Source organism: Conger conger, chromosome 1 (genome assembly GCF_963514075.1).
Source record: "Conger conger chromosome 1, fConCon1.1, whole genome shotgun sequence".
NCBI classification, from domain to species: domain Eukaryota; kingdom Metazoa; phylum Chordata; class Actinopteri; order Anguilliformes; family Congridae; genus Conger; species Conger conger.
In genome coordinates this window covers 72971184-72982264 of record NC_083760.1, presented here as the reverse complement: position 1 = coordinate 72982264, position 11081 = coordinate 72971184, and the positions used below count along the sequence as shown (strand labels likewise).

At 41.1% G+C, this 11081-nt stretch overlaps 1 pseudogene; it reads right to left on the bottom strand.

The window, feature by feature from the left end:
- Positions 1–9117: 9117 nt before the first annotated feature.
- On the bottom strand, positions 9118–10380 carry LOC133122717 (protein rapunzel-like; annotated as a pseudogene).
- Positions 10381–11081: the final 701 nt, after the last annotated feature.

The window sequence follows — 11081 nt, the reverse complement described above, 5'->3', positions numbered from 1 at the left end:
AAAACATTTTTTACTTATTGCAAATGTCAGTATAAATTAGGACAATGTGTGAAAAAAGAAGGAATTGCACAGGAACCTTTCTTAAATGCAGCCGTTCTGATCCTTTTGTTCCACCAGTTAATTCTTTAAATCTGAAAGCATTCGGGCTTGTCTTCTAATTGCAGAATAGAACAATGTCAACACTGTTTATAGTGGCTGGTATTAAACCAAAAGAACAAAGCTCTGTATTGTGATTCCCCTCAAGAATAATTAAGCAATGGAAATCTTTTTTTGCAATTATCAAGTCATGTGACACGAAAAGCACCGATGTAGATTACAAAACAACTAGCAAGACTTTTCAATAATATGCTTTATTTATGAACAATGTCTCAAGAATTATGCCTATTCACATATCGGTAGTACATTGTATATATATATATGTCTATATGTGTTAAAATGTGAATATACACTCAGTGACTTTATTAGGTAGACCTTTATACCAGCTTGTTAATGCAAATATTTAATCAGCCAATCATGTGGCAGCAACTAGATGCAGACAAGCATGCAGACATGTTCAAGAGGTTCAGCTGTTTTTCAGACGAGATGTCAGAATGGGGAATAAATGTGATCTAAGTGACTTTGAAACACAACAGTCTCTAGAGAGTCAGCAGTTCTGCAGGCAAAAAGCCTTGTTAATGAGAGAGATCAGAGGAGTAGGGCCAGACTGGTCAAAGCTGACAGGACGGTGACATTAACACAAATAACCACACATTACAACAGTGATATGCAGAATAGCATCTCTGAACACACTACATGTCAAACCTGTAAGTAGACAGGCTACAGCAGCAGAAGCAGACCAATAAGTCTAAAAAATAAGTCAAGTAAATACCAAATAAAGTGATAAGTAATAGTTTTTACACAAAGTACTCTGGGCCTGGGCCACAAAACCAGATGTCTGACAGAGAAAACACCATTGCAGCAGGGTTAAAAGGACCTTGTCATTTATTTATAACTAATTACTGGTTGACTGAATAATATGTATTTAGATGTCTGTATATGGTATATTACCTCTAAAGTGGCCTCAGTACACAACGTTTCAAGTTATGTATTTGTGTATTTGAAATGAGGCCATGCCAGCCTTATTGGGCAGTGAATTGAATGAACTTCTGCAAATGAAACGCAGGAAAGGTTCCAACCCCATGCAGGCAAAGATTAAACATCCCTGGCTTTTCATTGTTATTACAAAATGGTTGCCCTTTTATACTTACAATGTAAAGCAGGTTATTACGCATGTAGACAGACAGGCAGTTTCTGTGTGTGTGTGGGTGTGTGTGTGTGAATAAGCATGATATCAATTGTCTCTTTAAATTGGCAGGATTGGTAATATTGCTACAATATAGAATTTGGTTTTGGGGAAGGGATGACTTAACGCCTGTCTTCCCCAGTCCTCTGTTGCTCCCATGGGAAAAGTGGTGTGGGCTGGGCTGCTTTCCTCGGAAAGGGCTGAGCCGCTGAAATGGAGGAGTTGTTATGATAAGCCAGGCAGAGCAGAGACGTGAGAACTTGCCAGAGGCTCCAAACAGTAAACTGACTGTTGCGTCATTGTAAAGCTTGCAGAAAAACGTACACTCAGCTTTAGCTTTACTTTAATATTCAATATTTAATAATTCAATAATTGATTCCTATCTGGCCTTTATCAGCTGTCATAAGGTCAATATTTTCCTGTGGCTTTAGGTGGCTTAGGTACTTGGAATGATACTATGTCTATAACAATAATACACAATATTATTATTATGATTATTATTATTATTTCCGTGTCAATCTGTGCAAAGAGGCAGGCAAGGTAGTATGGAATAAAAGCGCTGTTAACACTACAGACTACAGGTACTTAGTGACCACGTATTTATTAGACTTATTTTTTAGACTGATTGGCCTTCTATTGCTGTAGCTTATCCACTTACAGGTTTGATACATTTTCAGAAATGCTCTTCTGCATAACGCTGTTGTAATGTATGGTTATTTGCATTACTGTCACCTTCCTGTCAGCTTTGACCAGTCTGGCCCTTCTCCTCTGATCTCTCACAGAGAGTGTTTCTGCCAACAGAACTGCTGCTCTGTGGATGGTTTTGTTTTTCGTACCATTCTCTGCAAACTCTAGATACTGTGTGAAAATCATAGGAGATCAGCAGTCTCTGAGATACTCAAACCACCCTGTCTGGCACCAACAATCAGTCCAGGATTTTGATCACATTTCCTCCCCATTCTGTCATTTGGTCTGAACAGCAACTGAACCTCTTGACCATGTCTGCATGCTTTTATGCATTTAGTTGCTGCCACATGGTTGGCTGATTAAATATTTGCATTAACAAGCTGGTGTACAGGTCTACCTAATAAATTGCTCACTGAGTGTATGTGTTGGAGTGGAGTCATGGTATGGGCTCTGTGTGCTGCTGAAGAGGGAGGGTGCTGATTGGATGATGGTCCATTCAGAGAAGCAGCCCCAGGGGGTGGATAAGGACGAGACCTGGGCAGGTTTTTTCACCCTTGAAGCGACAGCATCATTTCCTGCTGCTTGCTGCGGAAATCCTGTGGATGTCCCGCCTAGATATCAGAATCCTGCTGCTAGCACTCTGCCATTCTTTTAAGTCTTTTAAGCAAATTTATTTTGCATGCGTGAGCACAGCTCCTCAATGTTCCAGGAGTTCACTCAGCAAGAGGGGCATTGGGAGTTCAGTTTCAGTGTGGCTGTATGCTTTGATATTTGCATTGTACTGCAATAAATGTTAAACCACGTTCAATAGTCGTTAAGAAAGGTGCTTGTTTTGAGATACCAAATATCCAGTACATCTGTCCTGTAACAGCTATTTTACTTTGTGTTGATTGCCAGGAAACATAAAATACATTTACAGCACTAATTTGACACGTACATCAAATAATGTGATAGAGATGGATGATTATTGGGTCCATAAAAGCAGAATAGGTTCTCATAAGGGCAATGACTCAAAGCCAAAATGGTCTTACCAACTGAATACAAACTAAACATACTATCATTAAAATCTTTTAAAAAAAGCATATTTTTGTACAGTATCCTGGTCCCATAGCCGTAGAAAAGGCCTGTTCCCCTGTCTATAGCTACTGTTAATCACAGTACAGTTTTGACTGAGCAATGATATTTGATAGAGGGAGTAGAAGACTAATGATCTGTACTGATCTGTATGCACATCAGGGCATTGCCCTCCGCTGAGATACTGGCTTAACTCAGCCTCAATGGGGACAGATCTCCCGACTCCATCTGTCATGCTCATTGGATCAATACAATCTCCAGAGCAGATTAGAGGAAATAGATAAGGGGCAGGCCGCTTATACAGAGGCAGAGCTGATTATCAATCGCAAACAAAGTCACCTTTAACTGTTTCTGTGCCCTCAGTTTAAACAAGCAAACATGCTTAAATGTTAATTGATTCACTGTGTCGGAGTATATCTTGTTCTATTCTCTAGCACTATTTATAGTTTTTTTGTAAAAAGCCTCTTGTCTCTAAAAGCCTGGTTTCCGGCTGTTAGGCTATGTCTGCTTAGTCAGGCTCTCTCCTTCCTTGAGGATGGGGGGGTTGGTGTGTGTGTATGTGGGTTTAGTAATCCTGTCTCTGTGCCCCGAGCAGAAAATGACCACTTACTCATTACATTACATTACATTATTGGCATTTGGCAGACGCTCTTATCCAGAGCGACGTACAACAAAGTGCATACCCATAACCAGGGATAAGTTCGCTGAAAGACCCTAGAGGGAAGTACAATTTCAACTGCTACCTGTACAACAAAGATAAGGACAAGGGCCTTTTTTTTTTTTTTTTTTTGAACAAACAAACAAACAAACAGAGCAAAAGTCACCAAAGTTACCTATCCAAACACTGCTTACCTAGCCAACTAAAAATACCGATACACAAAGCAAGTCACAGAGACAACAATTAAGGTTCACATGGAGGTAGGGAGGGATGGGGAGAGGTGCTGCTTGAAGAGGTGCGTCTTCAGCTTGCGCTTGAAGGTGGGGAGAGATTCTATAGTTCTGACCTCAACGGGGAGTTCGTTCCACCACCGTGGAGCCAGAACAGACAGTAGTCTTCACATCTGCAGCTCTGCTGTAATTAATTGTAGGATTCAATACAAAATTTAATTGATGTGGTAATGCTGTTGTAACACATTCTGTATGTAGTTACAGAATACTGAATAGAGCAAGCATGCATCAACATCTGCAATGGAAGCCAAGTGTTTTCTTTTTTTCCATCATCAATGTTATTTTCTACATCCTGTCCTGTGTACCTCTTCTTATTTATACATCTACATCTTAGGGGAAATGAGGAAAACAGATAAGGCAACAAGCCCTCTTCTGATCAGTAACAAAGCACTTAGTGTCACCACCCTTATAGGAGGGTTGTGGGAACTGACAGTCTGGATATGAACATGGGATGGATTGGATGAGTCTTCACTGACAGACTGACGTAATGCAATATGGGGGGGATACTGCATACTGGTGAGGTCACTGCTCAGGCTACTGAACTAGCGTGTGTGTGTGTCAATGTCTGCCATGACCATTAAGGACTAACTTTGAGAAGTGACCTTTAATACTCCAGAAGGCTTTTGTACCTGCGCTTGCTTTTGTGTCAGTGAACATATGTTTTAGTGCTTTTTATCAGATTAGGCTATTTAAAGAGGGGCAGACTGGTCAATGGTCCACTTGGACGGACAGATATAGAATAGCATTACCCTCAGCTCCCGATGGGCAGAAGCAAACAGGCAGAGCCATCCTGCGATTGATTGTTAGCCTCCAGGGCACTCTAAAGCTGGCCTCCATCAAGTCTGTCAATTCTTTATTAAATATTGATATTGCAGGTTGTTTTCCAGCCTTTAACAGTGGAACACTCTGTTTTATTTCAGCCCTTCAAATCCACTTCATGAAGCTTGACACAGGATTATTAAGCAGCTAATAACGGCTGACACCCCAAAGCTGCCGTCTTCATCACTGATTAGATCTGCACTGCCATCTCCAGTTTCTCTTTCCTTCATGGCATCGTGGATTCTGCTCCTTCCCAGGTCCACCCACAACTTTCAATTTCCTTATTGTTCAGTGAAGCTCAACTGAAATATCGATCCCCACAGAAAGATCACTCATTTATCCCACCCTCCTGAGGACAGCAGTAATCAAAGAATGAAAAGATCAATACTGTGACATTCTCTGGCTGCTCTGCTAAGCCTCTCATCTTCCCAAGCACATTCACTTCTGCAATCAGGCGTATGCTTACAATGCTTCTCAATGATGTTTGATTATGATTTTGGATATCTATTGCAATATTTAAGGTGGATAAAAATATGAATATCTATTACATTGAGACAACACCTACAGTATAATGAAAACATATCATTCTTATTACATTTCAAAAGCGTTATTTTCGTCATATTGACAGGTTAAATGAAGGATTTCATTCTGTCTCATTGTGAGTGAATCAGCAGAATCAATTGGTTAGTTGATCTCTTTGTTTATGGCGCCATCTGTCTTCAAAATCAGACTGGTGCCATTTTCCCTTCCTCAAGCAAGTTCACAGAAAAAAAAGAAAACAAAAGGTTTTATGCCCTTACCACAAAGCAAGTTCTTACTGAATCATGTAGCTGACCAATAGAATCAGCACCTCAAACTGAGTGACAGCCCAGATTAACAAAAAGCCAATGAAACCTTCATTAGGGATAAGTGTTTAGTGGATCAATAGGCGGCATGTGGGGAGCAGCCACAGAACCACTAATGAAAATTGAGGTTTCCGTTGGTGCAGATATCTGGTCACTGTGGGCTGTAAATGATAGACACTGTATAATAAACTCCATAATCAGCTCCATGACAACCACTGGCACTAGTCATGATTAAGCACGGACTGTGGAAATGTTCTGAGATCACTGTGAAGGGTGGCAGGCACCATAGGGGTGTGTAGTTTAGCAACTCAACAAAATTAGCAGGCTAGACTCTGTTGAGGTAAGTGTTTACAGTACACTTACCTCAACAGACACTTGCTTGGTTTTTAGAGCTGCAAAAAACATACAAGATATACAAATGGTTACAGAGTCGTAAGTCCTTAAATTCCACATACCCAATAGTTCTGCTAATAGTCCTGCACATATTATATGTGACTGAATCATTCAGTCACTGTTCCCTTCATAACAAAGGAGCAGAATTAGGAATTCATAAGAATTATGAACAGAAAACCCATTAGCATGCCAGTTTGGAAAATGGTTGCAAGGGAATTAAAAATATAATTTAACAATATATTCTTAACTAGTCCGGATCTACGCAAAATTATTTTGGCTTATTGCATGGCAGAATTATGTATCCCTTTCCCTCTGAAAGACAGACATCCCTACCAATTCCTACCATATGTTAGCTTAAATGTTGAGGAAAGTTAAAATACCAGCCCTTTAAAGTGGAGCCTCCTTCCCCTTTAAATGAAGGGTGACAGCGGTTGTGTTTTTCTCACACCTGTCTTTGAAATACTTGCTTTAGAGCTGAAGAAGCCAAAAATATCTTGCAGTGTTAACAATTGCATGGCTGCCTTCACAATATATTATTTAGCAACATGGTAAGTGTGCAGTTCTTTCAGACACCCGCTTAGCTGCAGAAAATGGAATTGCCTTTTATTAAATGCTGTGGTTTTTCTTCTATCGCAATTGCTTACCTAAACATTCATGGCAAGAAATAGTAGGCCTAGATGATGTGTGTAACACAGTATGGTAGGCTAGTATGCTAAATTAATGCACCAGATGCAATTTCTTATCTCAGTGAAAAAATGATGTACAGTCACTAATGCTACCTCATCAAAATACTCTCAATACTACAGAAAATCAATAGCTGCTATGCATAGCATGTTGTAGGTGGCAAAAAAATACTGATTATAAGCTGGATATGTTGCCACTGGATCTACAGTTACAGAATGGTGCGAAAGAACTGGAGTAGTTACTGTTTGGATCCAAAACATTTGGCCCATATGTGATCACTGGCCTGCACAAAAATCCTGATGTCAGATGCACCAATGAAACAATGTCATTTTCAAGATTGACATGACAGATACAGTTCAAAAGAGTCAAACAAATAAAGAATTTCACCGACAAGAGCAAAGACAAAATAAACACGGAGGATTAAATAGGCACGCAGCACGATATAGGGTACTCTATAGTATACAGTGCTGGTGAAAGCCCTGACACAGTCATTTTTCTTGCTGTTGAAAAAGGGCACCCACTTAAAAAATGCTGACCTAAATGCAGATATGAATTACGATATTCTGGACTGAGGAAGGAAATATGATATATGGCCATTTTTTCACTTCTTCTGGTCGATGGTTCAATGTCAACCATGGCTTGAAAAAATGTTTTCCTTACATTGCAGATAGGCTTTTACAAAAAATAAAAAGTAAACAGTAATGAACATCTGACAATACTTTTTTTTTTAATGTTAAATACTGCTAATTACGTAATTGCAATAATTAATTACCATTTGGTACTTATGTAAACATTCCCTTAATAAATTATTCTAAAATTTTCACTCATGATTTTTCACGAATACACTAAGCTGGAACATGCATGTGCGTAGGTTTACATAATGTCAGCACAGAGTAAGTTAGAGTGATAATGGACATGCACAGACTATAAAACGACCCTGTTTTTATATTATAAAGGAAAACAGCATCAATTAGACAATAAGCAAACTGAAATCAACATCTCATTTACCTATTATTATCTATTACTGGACCCTGGTTAAATATGTGAAGTATACTGCTTCCAAGACTCGTGGATATTGTAAACAGTAGGGCAAGCCCACCTTGGTCCTGGAAAACTAAGGGCGCGTGTGGAGCAATTCATCTTTTTTTCTCACTTACAGACCTTTATAGCAATATAAATCATGCAATGAATCTGTATTCATTTATCTCTACATCCAAACAGGGAGACATGCTGGCCTTCCTGTGCCTCCTAAGGACTCACAACTGACCTTGTCCCTACCCATGTTTGTAAGTTGCCATTTAATAAATCCCTTTTCAAGGCCGGGGGGTCTGCCTGGTCATTTAAGACTTGTTCATTGGGGCACATATTACCTTTGACCTGAATATATGTATGTTTTATGTTTATATACAGTACTGTGCAGAAGTCTTAGGCACCCTACACTTTATGATATATATGTTCATTTTTTTGTGTGTGTTAGTATAAAAGAACACATTTGAGATTTCTAAATATTCATTTTCCAAAAGATAAAATTTGACAGTGATATTTTTGTATTAAAGTAACATATTACTGGGTGGCACGGATGGTGCAGTAGGTAGCATTGCCGCCTCACAGCAAGGAGGTCCTGGGTTCGAATCCCCGTTGGCTGGGGCCTCTCTGTGCAGAGTTTGCATGTTCTCCCTGTGTCTGCGTGGGTTTCCATCGGGGAATTCTGTTTCCTCCCACAGTCCAAAGACATGCAGGTTAGACTGATTGGAGAGTCGAAATTGCGTGTAGGTATGAGTGTATGAGTGTATGAGTGTGTGAGTGAATGGTGTGTGTGCCCTGTGATGGACTGGCGACCTGTCCAGGGTGTATTCCTGCCTTTCACCCCTATGTATGCTGGGATAGGCTCAAGCCCCCCTGCGACCCTGTTCAGGATAAGCGGGTTAGGATAAGGAATGAATGAATGAACATATTACTGTAAGCAATTGACTACTTTTTACATAAAAACTTGATAAAGGCTGTCTGAGATCGGAAGCAAGGAGCCAACCAAAGTCTGCAGAAGAACTGTGCTAAGTTCTCCATCATGCTTGGAATAACCTCCCAGATGATTGTCTTATAGAACTGCAGGACAGTGTTGGCTATCTCAGAGAAGTGATGCAGTTTTAATGCTGAAGGGTGGTCACAAAAAATATTGATTTGATTCAGTTTAACTATTCTGCCAAATTACTAAAATGTAATGTAAAATGTATAGTATGTTTATTTAGGACCTTTCATATAATTATTTTAGAAACAATCTTATCTGTACAGGATGTTATACAGGTGCCTAAGACTTTTGCACAGTACTGTAAATATGTACAGCAAACCTTCACCTTACTCTTGAGGGCAGTCTAACGGGGAGTACATTAAGCAAATATTGAAAATCCACCAGTTTAAGGTAGGCCCTGATTAACTGGATGATGACAGCGCTGTGTGTAACAGTAGCAGCTCACTCAGAGTGCACGCATAGTGCCACGTTCTTGTGCCTCTCCCAGTAATGGCAGTCCTCTGGGAAGCTCCAGGCTGCACAGCTCTCCTTGTGGCGGCTGACTGCATGCGCCACAAACCCAGGCAGCTGCTGCTGCAGGGCCTCCACCACTGGACATTATCCTTCTTCACCAGGCCCTCCATCAGCTGCTGGATACAGTCCTTGAGCACTGGCTGGGGGCTACAGCTATAGGGCACAACCACGTTGGTGTCATTCACCTGCAGCACATCGAACCAGTTCTGCCCCACCACATACTGGAAGTTGTCCCCGGCACGCCAGTTCCTGTAGCTGCTGCCAGAATGATTGATCACACGAATTGACCAGCTCACCCAGTCGTACTTCCTGGTTAGAAATTGTTGCAGTGCCTCAGCTGTGTCCTGGTTGCCCTTCTCCCCCTTCTCCTGGACCAGCTGCAGTATGTCCAGACAAGCCTGCTCAGGGAAGGCTGTCACACACTCCTCAATAGTGATCTTCATCCTGGTCTCCACTTCCTGGATCTTCTGATTCCAGTCCTCAATCATTGCCTGCTCTCGCTCCTCCCCTTGTGTCAGTGCACAGTGGCCCAGCAGAGAGATGAGTCCCAGGCAGAAGAACTCTTTCATCCGAACACAGAAGTCCTCCAGGATTCTCCTGTTCCTGGCCTCATATCTCACCACCACCTCCAGAATGGACTGCCCAAAAGTGTTGCTCCCCATCACAGCATCATAGAGCACATGGAGGTTCTTGTCCCCTCCTGTTTTGCCAAAGTGCTCCAGGAACAGTCTGGTCTTGACCTCCCGGAACTGTGGCTTGGCATCCAGGATGTCCATATACTTGCGGAACTGGTTCCGGAGGTTCTCCTCCACAGAGAAGTACTGGGCATCCAACCTTCCCTTCTTGATCTCATTATCTATGTTCTCCAACTGGGTGGAGATGATATCCAGCTTGTTTCGCACAACCAGAAACTGCTCTTTGACGTAGAAGACCTCCTTGCTGTGCACATTGTCCAGGGCCAGCCGCAGGACCGGGGCGGCTGCCTCACACAAGGGGAATAACTCCCCGACTGCACTGGCCAGTACCTCCGCTCCCCGCTCAAACATCTCCATCACAGCCTCAATGGCCTCCTTTTTCTGGGCCACAACCTTTTCCAGTGGACTGGCCATGGTCTCCAAGGGAGTCAAGATGCAAACTACAGTAAATAGGGACCCTATGCAACTGCTGATATGGAATAACACACACACACACACACACACACACACAACATGGTTAGCATGTTTTTCATCTTAGCTTTCGCCATTGCTTTTCACTATGATTTTGCTTCAGCAAATTTACTGTGGTCTGTTCCATTTGAAATTTATCCTGCACAAACAAGACAAAGTTGTGCTAGCCCTATAATTCTCAGTTTCAAATAACTACAAAGAACTTTAAAGCTTATACCGGTGATGTATTTAGGTTTTTTGGAAATTGATAAAAATATTTTAAAATATTGTTGCGTTGTAAATTTTAAAATATATGCCAATTGGTTGTAATTAGGTAAGAGCTGGAATTGATCCTTTGAATTGTGTCAATAACAGGACAGGAGGCCACTTCTGCATGTATTATGCTTTAATTTATCAACTGAATGCCACCTGGATAATTAGAAATCTCCTTCCATTCCCCTTCCCAGTCTATAATAAATAACAGTATTCCTCTCATTCAAACACTCTTGCTGGTTTGGATTACGGTCAACATTAGGTTATATTAAAGGAGATAAAAAACAAGGGTAACTAATTGTACCCTTTAAATTAATATGTCATATATGCAATATGTCATGCAATGATTCATGTATTGTCGTGAGCCACGGACCCCTTGCCGAGCTCAGACC